At 38.4% G+C, this 12752-nt stretch overlaps 1 protein-coding gene across 8 annotated transcripts in view; it reads right to left on the bottom strand.

The window, feature by feature from the left end:
• The window catches only part of NEO1 (neogenin 1), a 553761-nt gene that overhangs the window by 163201 nt on the left and 377808 nt on the right, over positions 1-12752 (bottom strand). The gene's annotated exons all lie outside the window — the stretch shown is intronic.

The following is a 12752-nucleotide window of genomic DNA, read 5'->3' as shown; positions in this document are numbered from 1 at the left end:
CCAGGGAGTGTGAGAGAGAGAAAGAGAATGATTCTATAGCCTGTTCGGTAGGGCACCTACTGAGGATGTGGGCTGCCTAAGTTCAAGCCCTGCTCTAGTAACTGTCTAGTTATTTATACAAAGTGGAACAGCTTTAGAGAAGAGATGGAGAAAACCCCATAACCAGAATATGCCATAGCCCAATGGTAAGGTCATGCTCTGTAAACTGGCAGATCCAAGTTCAAATCCCTTTCTCCACATCAGAGAGATTAAGTGCTATTTACATCCAAACACCATACAAGATTCTATTACATCACTGTTGGACTTCCTAGCAAGTGGGGATATTATAGGTTAACTCATATGTTATTTGAGCAAAGATTGCCAATTGTGCTGAACTGTGTAGTGGCTTTCTAATAAGGACAAAATTCCAGTAGTAACTATGAGATCTCAATAGCACTCTTGCCCATCTATATGATCCCAGTTAATGAACAAGTACATTCAAATATCTTGCTATTTAGGCAACTAGGGGCTGGAAGCATCACCAAAGACACATAGTTGGTCTTCCTATTTCAAGAGGAGTGTGAGCAATGTCCACTGTCATCTATTCCCCAACAGCTAGTTACAGATGTCACAGTCTTGCAAGTGAAGTCTGCATATTATTGGCAGAACATTACTACAAAGCTGTGGGGAAATTTATGTATATTTATCAGGACTAAACAGGCAGGAAATATATCCAAGGTTACTTACAAAGGCAGGAGAGGGAGCAAAAGAAAGGCTTGGGCATGAAAGTCAATAGTCAAAAGGTGTGTGTAGGGATGGAAAACTGAATGGTTGCCCCAATATTTTCCAGATAGAAAAACATGTGAAACAAACAGAGTTGGGACCATTCTTCCCATTCCACCTACAAGACAGAACACAACCCCTACAGTTTGAAATGGTAAAGCATAATTTCATTAAATTAACTCTAGGAACAGTGTGGTCCCTCTAAGTCAGGGCAGTACACACAAGTAGGGGGAAATGTAAATTAAATCTTGGGGGCGACCACCACAAAAATGGATGTCAAACTGTGTGTGCTGTAACCTACTCCCATATAATCTTTATTTAAATATGTATTTATTTTATAAATAAATATAAATATATATTTATTTTAAAGATTTAAATCTGGAATCTTTGTCTCTTTCAAATAAGGAGTGCTCTACAGGCTACAGGACAACAGCCAAGTTGTTCACAAATGTTTACTATGGAAAATGTACATTTCATTTTCAGTTATTTTCTTTTTAATGAATTAAAAAATAATGCTTTCAAAATGTTCTCTTTTACAGTTTAACTACTTAATTGTTTAGCATTCACACCAATTAAACACAACATAAATGCAGATGTTTGTGGTAGAGAAGTTAAATTGATAACCAGAGAGCAAATGAGCCAATTACCATATAAAATAAGATTTGTAATGGAAGATTATGTGTTTCATTACCAAACAGACAATTAAACTTCAAAGCAGCCTTGGCAGCTCTGCTTTCCCTCTCTCTCCCTCCTAATGTCATTATCCACGCAAAGAACACTTTTAATTGCTAAATGCTCATGCAGAATTTCACATTCAGACTATTATACTTGCAACATTCCTATTCCATGGCCTCCATTTAATTCCTTCACTATTTTGGAGCTATTTTAACGTTTAAACACTGCTACCTAGTGATCTGGATAGCTCAGTGGTTTGAGCATTGGCCTCCTAAACCCAGGGTTGAGAGTTCAATCCTTGAGAGGGCTATGTAGGGATGCAGCAAAAATCTGTCTGGGGATTGGTCCTGCTTCAAGTAGGGGGGTGGACTAGATAACCTCCTAAGGTCCCTTCCAACCCTGATATTTTATGATCAATAGTGCAACTGCAGCACTTCATTGTTTCCTTACTGCGCTATGCTACACAGAATTCTATATTTTCGAAGATTAGGAATGGACATCCCTCAATAATTACAATAACAGGAATAAAGAAGTGTTGTCTACTGTAAGCTTTGCATTATGGTTTCTTTAAGTATCTTTTCACAGCTTTGCAACTCTTTTACCAATGTTTGGCGCAGGAAGACTGAATAGCCTCAACAGGTAGCAGCTTGACTGAGGTCTGCTATCAAGTCAGCCACATGCACTGCCTCCAATGAGTGAGAGAACCAATTATATTTAGTACCTCCCAAAAATCCCCAGATGAGCTTTCCTTTCATTGTCATACCAAATCACTCCTTTCCCCCCCCAACAACAACAAAAAATCCAAGTGTCCCCCCCTACCCACACATCTCATTTCAAATTTGCAGCTCAGGCTGGGAGGGAAGAATTAATGTAGTACTTCAAACCTTTAAGCTTCATTTGGCATAATAACTAATAAAAAGTTGTGTTTCTTAGTTGTCAATACAATTAATTATCCATATATGAATCAAATTAGTGGCATATAAAATATGAGGTAGGACCTGAAAATTCATTTTAAATGTTTTAGGCCTTATTCACAGCTCAGTCTAATAGTGTTTATTTGAAAATTTGATGCCTTCACTAAAAGTAAAACAGTAAATCTCTACAAGATTTTATTCATTTATGTGAATATTTATTTCCACAAAAGGCAATCATCTGAAAGATCTGAGTACATACGTACAGAGCAAAGCAGTCTGGTCAGCCTCTCCCGTTTTAGGCAAGCAGCAGACCCCACCAATTAGACTGACAATGTATCTCTCTACACACATATACATCATATATCACTTGAAATCTTTAAGTCTACTTTAAGATGAGGTATGACATGGAGCTGTCAAGTGGTGCTGTTACTATAGAAATGGGGATAAGCAATGACATAATCGACACATTAAAATGACCACTTTGAACCATTTGCATTTGTTTGTTAGTTTAATTAGTCTCCATATTATTTCACAATATAAAATTGGATTTCTTTGGGATCTCAAACCATCGCAACAACAACATCTAGCGTAAAACAAATCTAATAATAAATTTCTAAAGATATCATTGAAATACAATAGTGCTGGTGACATTTCTAGTTGTTATCACCATCTTGTTCATCCTTAATACCTCCGTTGAGAATGCATAGGTCACCACAGTCCTCATTCCCTGAGCAGAGCTGTGCACATGCCAAGGCAAGATTGTTCTGACAATAGACACAGTTGATTGTGAAGCAACCCTTATGAGTACAGGCACAAATGAAGTTTTGAAGAAGCTCAGATGCCATACAGGAAGTAGATCATCATCCACATTTTCCCATCCATATTGTTATGGTGATCCAGTATTTGGTTTACCTATGTCCAAAGACATCAACATTTTTGTTTGCCAAGACGCTCTTTTGACATGCTCTTCAAAACTGTCCTCACATGGTGAGAGTTTGGCAAGTAAATTGATGGCTTTTTGATGGCTAGATTCAGGTGCAAGCAATACAGGTTTCTGTGAGACTCCTTTTCTTTCTCATTCTTGTCATACAACACTGCTACCAACTTTCCTGCTGCAGAAATGATCGCTTGTCTGTCACCCCCACCCCCACCCCCACCCCCCCCATTTGGCAAGCCCTCTGCAGCAGTAAGCTTAACTGTTCTGTCAATATTAAATCACAAATTTTTCTCAGTACCAAATAGGGATGACACAGAGTCACATCTTAACACATGTACAGCAGAAAGTATGTTGCAGATGTCAAGAGTGTGTCACAAATTGTATGCACACCTCACTTACAGCACCATTTGATAGCTCCACATCACACCTTGTCTAAATGTACATAAAATAAGCTTCAAATGATCTAGGATGTGGGTGTGGACAGGCTGGATACGCTAAACTCTGAAATTATGGCCCTTTTTGGAGAATTGCGTCATGCCTATTTACAAAAACCAGCCATCATCTAATAATAAGCAAACCAATATTTCATAACACCTTAGTTACTACCCTATTCCTTCTATGTCCTAATCCTCCTCAAAAGTCCAGAAAAAACATAGGGGGATTGTAGGGTGCCCTAAACAGATCTGAACTATTTCTGATCAAGGGTGGGTGAGTGCTTTCCAAAGCTGAGGGCCTCATGGATAACACTCTGCCAGAAGCTCTCTCTCTGCTATCCCAGGGGCTTCAGATCAGGGTGGATTTGATTTAAATCAAATTGACTTAAATCACGAGTCAGGAACACTCAATTTAATCATGGATTTCTACATAAAAGTGCATTCTTGTTGGTTGTTATAACCTTAATACATATTCTTCACAACTCAGATAGATGTAGCTTTCATTTATAGAAGGTACACACTGTACATTTTTAAAGTGATTTATTTTGAAAACTTTTCAGATTAGTTTTACAACCATATCAGAAAATGAATGATTGTTTGGTTATTTCATTTACCAAAGGTAACTGAAGCAGATATTTATGAAGTCTTTGGGAGGTGAACTATCTTCAGTTCAACAAGTTAATATTAATATTTGGAGGATTTTCTTGCCATGTTGTATTAGGAGAACATCACCAGACAGACATTTAAATTGTTTTATTTAACTAAACCAACAACGTTATGTATTCTGGATTTTTTTTTCCAGCAGCAAACATAATATTTTAACAAAACAAGCATATGAACTTTTGAATTTAGTTAAACATTCAAGTTTTTTAAAATCAGGTTTTTGTTAAAATAGTTTTTAACTAAAATAGTTAAATTAAATTTTTTTTAGAAAACCACAAAAATTAAATTGACTGTCAGCCAGGTCAACATGAGAAACTTAAAATATTGGCTTCTTCAGTTGTCTTCACCTTCATTTTCCTGTTTCTTCATAGTCTGGAAAAGAAAAACAAGCTTTCCTGCTTTTTCAGGTTCCAAACGATTTCTCAATTTGGAATGAATTAGTCCAACGGAAGAAAATATTCTTTCTACACCAACAGAAGAAGCTACTGCTGTTAAAAATGAGATTATCACTTCAACAGTCTCTGAATCAAAGTGCTTAAGTGACTTCCACCAGTTCACTGGTGTGACTTTCTTTAAAACGTCATCAACAAACATATTTCTTGAATGGGTCACCCTTAGCCCTGAAGTTGATTATAGTTGGCATTATGGAGGGATGATTGCTGGATGTCCATGTCATAGCCAACTCCTCTTCTTCAGCAGTTAAAGTTTGACCCTGGTTTCAAGTATTGAGAATATTTGGAAGAAAATGAGCTGGAGATAGTGCTTGTCCCATTTGTTTTTTTTTTTTTTTTTTTAATGCTTGTAATTTAACTCTGTCATTGCATATTTCTCTTTTTAAGATCTCACTCAGTTCCTTCCAAATTTCAACAGCCTCACCAATAAAATAGCTATTTCCCTGCATTTTGTTTAGGGCTACAGAAACAGCCTTCAGGGTACTCAGCATGTGTTCAACATTTCTCTTAAGCCCAATGTTGAGAACTTTGGCTGTGACAACGATATTTATTTTTTCACGATTTTGTTCAACTGTCATCCGATTAGGCCAGTTCTTGATATAGTGCTCAAATCAATCCACTACTGAGTTCCATTGCACATCTTGTGGGAGAATTAGCTTGGTTTCTCCCACTTTTTTCAAAGCAGCTGCTGCAAAGTGGTTGTTACGGAAGTATTTTGCAATTTCAACAACATTAGCCTTTATTTCTGGAACACTGAAATCTTTTTCTAGGAGGTGCATCAAATGAGCATTGCAACCATATGTTATTAGCTTGGGACTCTCTTCACTCTCTTCTAAATAATTTCTTCTCATCTTGGATACATTTGCAGCATTGTCTATGACCAAGCTGCATACCAGACATTTGATTTTTTTCCCCATAGTTTGTTATAGCGTTTACTGCTACTTCTTGTAAGTATTCCGCTGTGTGTGCATTTCCTGATGTATCAATTGTTTCTGTAAGGAAGCCATTCCCTACTTCTGTTGTCACACAAGCACATACAACAGGATCATTGTGGACATTGCTCCACCCATCAAGACTCAGGTTAATGACTGAACCATGTTAAGGAAGTCTGGGTTCTCAATCATACGGAAAGGAGAGTTTGTTGCATCAACAAAGCAGGCAATTTTTTCATCAATTACCTCTTTTTGTAATCTGCTGGTTCTCATCACAAATTTATCTGTGATTGTTTCTGGATGATGGAGATTTTTTTTTTTTGCGCTACAGGTGATATGCTCTGCCTATGTGACATACATGATGTGACTGAAACACTATCATTAGCAGATAACTCTGAATCTATAGAAAATAATGGTGATCTTGAAGGTCGATAGTCTTCAGAATCCTGTATGTTGAGGATAGATTCTTCTAAACAAAATAAATCAATGCAGTTATTTCATTATTATTACCATACTGCTCATTTAGTATTACTCATTGCATTCACTGACACTCAGTACTACTTTAAAGGTGAAATTGTAAAAGGAAGATCTGCCTATTTCAGCTATTTTTTTTTATCACAACTGCATCTAAAATGATAGTACCATAGAGTAACAACTATATTTTTTGCTCAAAAATGAGAATTCAAGAATAGTCCAGAAGGAAGACAGGCAGTCCTTAAGAAAGAAGTATGAAATAAAAAAGTTTACCAACATGAAGATCCTGCATGTTCAGAAATGTTCCTTTCATCATCTTCAACGCAGCTTCCTCCTGAGAAGGAACACTTCTCATAATGTTGTTTCATTTGGGCAACTAGGCCTTGCATTTTCTTTGTTCAACTGTCTGCATGCCTGTCTTATTCACAGGTAGAGGAACTTCATTAAAAATATTCCCAAACTGGGTCTCCTTTACAGCCTGCTGCCATTATAGGTTTTCCCTTCTAGTGAGAGAATCGTATGGTAGATCTCAAATCAATGAAGGCTACATTCAGAAAGACATCAAGACTTCTGGAATATGGTGCACAAATTAGTTTCACTTTTGTTTCTACTGCCTGTCCCTTCCTTCTCCCATTCATCTCCAGACTTCTTCTCCTTGTCCAGATCTATTCCGCCCCCAACAATCTTCTATTCATTGAACTTTTTGAAACTTTCACTTTGAGAGAGGTAAGAGATTGACTCTGTGTACACAAATTTGCAGAGGGACAATACGGTTGAGGTCTGTTTCTCGCCTCTATATATTATTTATTTAAAAATGTTTGCTGTTAACAAGCATGTTATCTCTGGAGACACAAATCCACAGTTTGAGAACTGCAAAACTAAGCATCTCTGATGGTATCTTCTACACTGAGCACTGAGTCTCATTGGGTAGAGAGAAATATTAACCTAAATAATCTATACAGAAGGCCCTGGAACCCCATATGATTGGGTCTGTAATCCATGAAGTATTGGAACTCACTTACAAAACTTTTCTTAAACATTACATGAATATATTGTTTCATACTATAGAATTAATAATTCCTATTCCATGATGAGATATCTTTGAGCTATAATGTATCTTAATTAAAACTAAAAAAAAATACAATTTAAATAAAAAAATCTGATTATTTTGATTTTTGTTTTTAAATCATTTATTTTTATCCACCCTGCTTCAGATAAAGTACTGACCATAACTGTTTGTATAGGTGGAGAGATGTCTCAAGTAGGGATATCCCAGGTCACTTAGGCCTTTATAGTAAAAATCAGCACCTTAAAATTCTATCTGAAAGCTAACCATGTGCCAAAGGTATGTCACTCTACTCAGTCAAGAGTCAGCAGCAGTTTCAAGTTTCCAAACAGATTTAAGATGCAGCTCCAGACAGAGCACACTGCAACAGTCTAATCTTGAAGTGACAGAAACATGGAAAACAATAGCAAGATCAACAAAACACAAAAAGATGCTTGCCAAGAAGGGAATTATTGATGAGATGTGGCTGTTAGTCCAACCATACACTCAGATAAAGAATCTAGTTACAAAAGGCAAACACCTCCCCTCAATCATAGGGACAGAAACAATTTCTATTACAGCTTCTGGCAGTTTCTCCCAATGTACCAACATCATCTGTCTTGTCTGGGTCAAGATTCAGTCAGCTTAATCCCACCCATTCCCAGTCTCGATCAGACATGGGTCAACCAGCTCAATGGCTCCCGCAGATCATCAAGATGGAGCTATAAAGCTGGGTGTTGTCAGTATCCTATACACACAGTAAGACATTGGCACACAGGACAGCCACACCACCTCCTTGATGATTACACACCACTCTACCTCAGGCTCATGTTGCACTGAGTCCTGCCTGGCACCATCTGAGGCAAAACCAGTCCCGCATAATTAAACCAGGTCTCAGTGATAAGTGCATGGGTGCAACCAGGCTTTTCCTAAAGAGGATGCAAGACCAGAAGCTGAAGAGGAGGCAGTGCACAGAGATGGCAGCCAGAGGTACCGGAGCCCCAGTCATCCCACCTTTAAGTCTTGCTGGCCACTGACTGCTTCAATTACCTTTTCTTCACCATCCTGCTGGTCTCTATCTCCTGGTGCCAGTGCTTGGAAATGAGGAAGAAGCAGTGTCTGAAGCTGTCAGGGAACAGCATGACCTGGAGCTGGGGCAGAGGTGGCTGCTCCTCCACCCAGAATCACCAATTTCAGAGTCCACTTATGGCAGGGGGCAACTTTCAGGACAAGTCCAGCGGTCATAGAATATCTGGGTTAGAAGGGACCTCAAGAGATCATCTAGTCCAACCCTCTGCTCAAAGCAAGACCAACCCCCAAACAGATTTTTGCCCCAGATCTGTAAATGACCCCCTCAAGGATTGAACTCACATCCCTGGGTTTAGCAGGTCAATGCTCAAACCACTGAGCTATCCCTCCCCCCTGAAATTTAAGCCTCCAGAAGCTTTGATTTTTTGAAGGTTAAAATGTAAAAATCACTCTACATTTGTTGTCATTGTTTCCTGTAACATCCAGCAGTGCATCTCACCCCCCATGCTCTCCCCAATTCCATCTGGCAGTGACCCCCCCATCCACTGTACACCCCAAATCACTTGGCAGTGACCCCATCCTACAGCTCCCTCCCATCCCCAATCACAGACCATTCCGTGTCGCATGTTAATTTTCATCATCTGAGTCAGATGCCACCAGCAGAAAGTTGGTTTTCTTTTTTGATGGTTTGGGTTCTGTAGTTTCCACATTGGAGTGCTGCTCTTTTAAGACTACTGAAAGTATATTCCACACCTCGTCCCTCTCAGATTTTGGACAGTACTTCAGATTCTTAAACCTTGGGTCAAGTGCTGTAGCTATCTTTAGAAATCTCACATTGGTACCTTCATTGTGTTTTGTCAAATCTGCAGTGAAAGTGGTCTTAAAACGAACAACATATGCTGGGTCATCATCCGAGACTGCTATAACATGAAATATATGGCAGAATGCAGGTAAAAGACAGAGCAGGAGACAATTCTCCCCCAAGAAGTTCAGTGACAAATTTAATTAACGTGTTATTTTTTTAATGAGTGTCATCAGCATGGAAGCATTCCTCTCAAATGGTGATTGAAGCATGAAGGGGCATACGAATGTTTAGCATATTTGGCACGTAAATACTTTGCAAGGCCAGCTACAGAAGTGCCATACGAACACCTGTTTTCACTTTCATGTGACATTGTAAATAAGAAGTGGGCAGCATTATCTCCCGTAAATGTAAACAGACTTGTTTGTCTTAGCAATTAGCTGAACAAGAAGTAGGACTGAATGGACTTGTAGGAGCTAAAGTTTTATATTGTTTTGTTTGAGTGCAGTTATGTAACAAAAAAAAAATCTACATATGTAAGTTACACTTTCACAATAAAGAGATTGCACTGAAATACTTGTATGGGGTGAATTGAAAAATACTATTTCTTTTGTTTATCATTTTTACAGTGCAAATATTTGTAATAAAAATATAAAATGAGCACTGTACACTTTGTATTATGTTGTAATTGAAAATCAATATATTTGAAAATGTAGAAAAACATCCAAAATATTTAATACATTTAAATTTGTATTCTATTATTAAAAGTGTGATTAAAACTGTGTTTAATCACAATTAATTTTTTTAATCATGATTTATTTTGAGGTAATCACATGAGTTAACGGTGATTAATTGACAGCCCTAACTTTATTCCACCCCAAAATGCTGCTTATAAAGAAAGTAAGGAAACAGTTCTAGAGTATGGTGATCATACCAGCTAATCCACTTAGTCACATCTTTCATCTATTTTCACACCCTCACTACTATTGCTGCAATGTATTTGATTTTCTTTTAACCTATTCACTTTGTGGCAAATATGGCTCACGTTTCTGCAAATACCATTCTAACGATATCTTTCTGTACTTGCCAGGATTAAAAACCCTTGGGTCTTTCCATACATATAACAAACTAGAAGATGTGTTGATGGATGGTTCTGAACTGATTTACAGCATAGGTCACCATTTTATTGCTTCCGGTACCTTGGCTATGCCAAGTCGACTTAACTCTCACAGTAGAGAGTACTGTATTCTAAATGGTGTGTATTTCATTTAAATTTAAAAGCAATTTCTTTGGTCAATAAGATGACCTTAACTGATATCTGTTAACTATTTGGCAATGGCATATACAGTATGGACAGTAACGAAAATTTTACAAATCCCTCTACATCAGGTACTGGGTCAAAGGACTAAAAATTAAATTAATGACAATTTTGACTAAATTATGATTTTTAAAAATTAAAAGGAATGTGCTAATCCCCAGCAAGTCTGTTATCATTTAGCTCAAGTACAAGTCAAACAATGTAACATCTGTCTCAAGGTAACTTAAAATGTAAGCAAAAGTCACTTATTTTAGCTTGATCAGTTTGTTGGCTTTTTTAATGAATAGTTTTCAAAGCAGGAAGTCCATAACAGAATCTCTGCTCTAAAATGGCATACATGACAACATCTTCCCTCCAAAAAAAGACAGATAATGTATACAAATTCGGATTTGGTATTTAAATATTGTGACAAAGTTCTTCCTCTACTTTGGTGGGTTCTGCGCTTATTGGCAGATTTGTTCATCTCAGTGATCTTCCCCACAGTCTGGATCAACTTCTCCTGTGTCTGATCAGGAGTTGGGAGGTTTGAGGGGAACCCAGGACCGCCCTCTACTCCGGGTTCCAGCCCAGGGCCCTGTGAATTGCAGCTGTCTATAGTGCCTCTTGTGACACCTACAACTCCTTGGGCTACTTCCCCATGGCCTCCTCCAAACACCTTCTTTATCCTCACCACAGGACCTTCCCTCCTGGTGTCTGATAATGTTTGTACTCCTTAGTCCTCCAGCAGCACACCCTCTCACTCTCAGCCCCTTGTGCCTCTTGCTCCCAGCTCCTCACACGCACTTCCTCTCCTCTGGCTCCTTCTCGCCTGACTGGAGTGAGCTCTTTTTTAAACCCAGGTGCCCTGATTAGCCTGCCTTGATTGGCTGCAGATGATCTAATCAGCCTGTCTGTATTAATTGGTTCTAGCAGGTTCCTGATTACTCTAGTGCAGCCCCTGCTCTGGTCACTCAGGGAACAGAAAACTACTCACCCAGTGACCAGTATATTTGCCCTCTACCAGACTCCTGTACCCCACTGGCCTGGGTCTGTCACAATATACAGTATATCCACATACAGTAGTTAGTTTTCTTAAAATGAACAACAGCAACAGGGTCTTGTGTAGTGAAAATGCTTTCTTCCCTAATGGCAATGGTGGAGGGAGGGAGAGGCTTGTTTATGAAATAGATTAAAAGAAACTCCCGAAAAAAAGCTATATCTAAAGGAAGTCAAGAAGTCTTCCAAACCTCTGTCGTGTTTTTCAAAAGATGACAATTTCATATGTAACTGGAAATTTTGCATAGCAAACAAAAGCTGACAAAATGGAATCTAGTTAGAGAAATATCCACAGAATTGAAAACTGTCAAATGCATAAAAAAGGCAATGTACCAAGAAAGAAAAATATTATAAAAATGTAAACTAGTATATGCACAGCATTTTTTAATATGCAAAAGCCCCAGTTTCCAATGTATGAACTGAAACTGTCCTAAGAGGATGAAAGCTCTTGAGGTAGCAACATAATGTACCTTTATTCTTAACTCTGAGAATAAAAATTTCACATCTCTTTTTAACAAGCAAATGATCAGCAATTTTAGATACTGGGAAAATTAAATATACATACACATTTAGATGTATAGTTCTGAACTCTGGGAATGGTTTACTATGACAACAGGTCACTGGAATTCTTCTATAGCCCTCCTTCCATGGAAAGCATATAGTGACTGACAATTTTTATTACCTGTGAAACAGTATCTCTCAGATGGGATTTTGCACCTATTGCAGTTGTAAAGGCACAAATGACCAATGAGATAACAGAATTTTGAGCACTGACACAGGTTGTCTAGCGGCTGATAGCTTCTTCCACGCAAATGCCTAAGCATTTAATATGAAGAGAAATACTTACAAAGTGGGAGGGAAGAATCCTGGCTGGAATGAAATTAGTTAGAAAAACAAAGGCATCTTGCTCATGCTCAAAGTGAAAAAACTTGCCCAGAAACTGCAAAGTAAAAAACACTATCCATGGGCCATCCCCAAGAGAAATGTCTCTGAAGCAGCACAGAAAAAAAATTGAACATTACTAATAGAACTATCCATAGATCAGATGATGATGGTGTGACAAAGTTCCTCCTCTACCTTGGTAGGTCCTGCGCTTATTGGTGGATTTGCTCATTTCAGAGATTCACCATGTGGGTCAGGAAACAGCCCAGAGACCTTCCCTTCTGGTAGAAGCCACAGTTCAGGTCAATTCCTCCTGTGTCTGATCAGGAGTTGGGAGGTTTGGGGGAACCCGGGCCTGCCCTCTACTCTGGGTGCCAGCCCAGGGCCCTGTGGACTGC

This window comes from Mauremys mutica, chromosome 11 (assembly GCF_020497125.1).
Source record: "Mauremys mutica isolate MM-2020 ecotype Southern chromosome 11, ASM2049712v1, whole genome shotgun sequence".
Classification (NCBI taxonomy): Eukaryota; Metazoa; Chordata; order Testudines; family Geoemydidae; genus Mauremys; species Mauremys mutica.
This window is presented reverse-complemented; position numbering and strand designations above follow the sequence as displayed.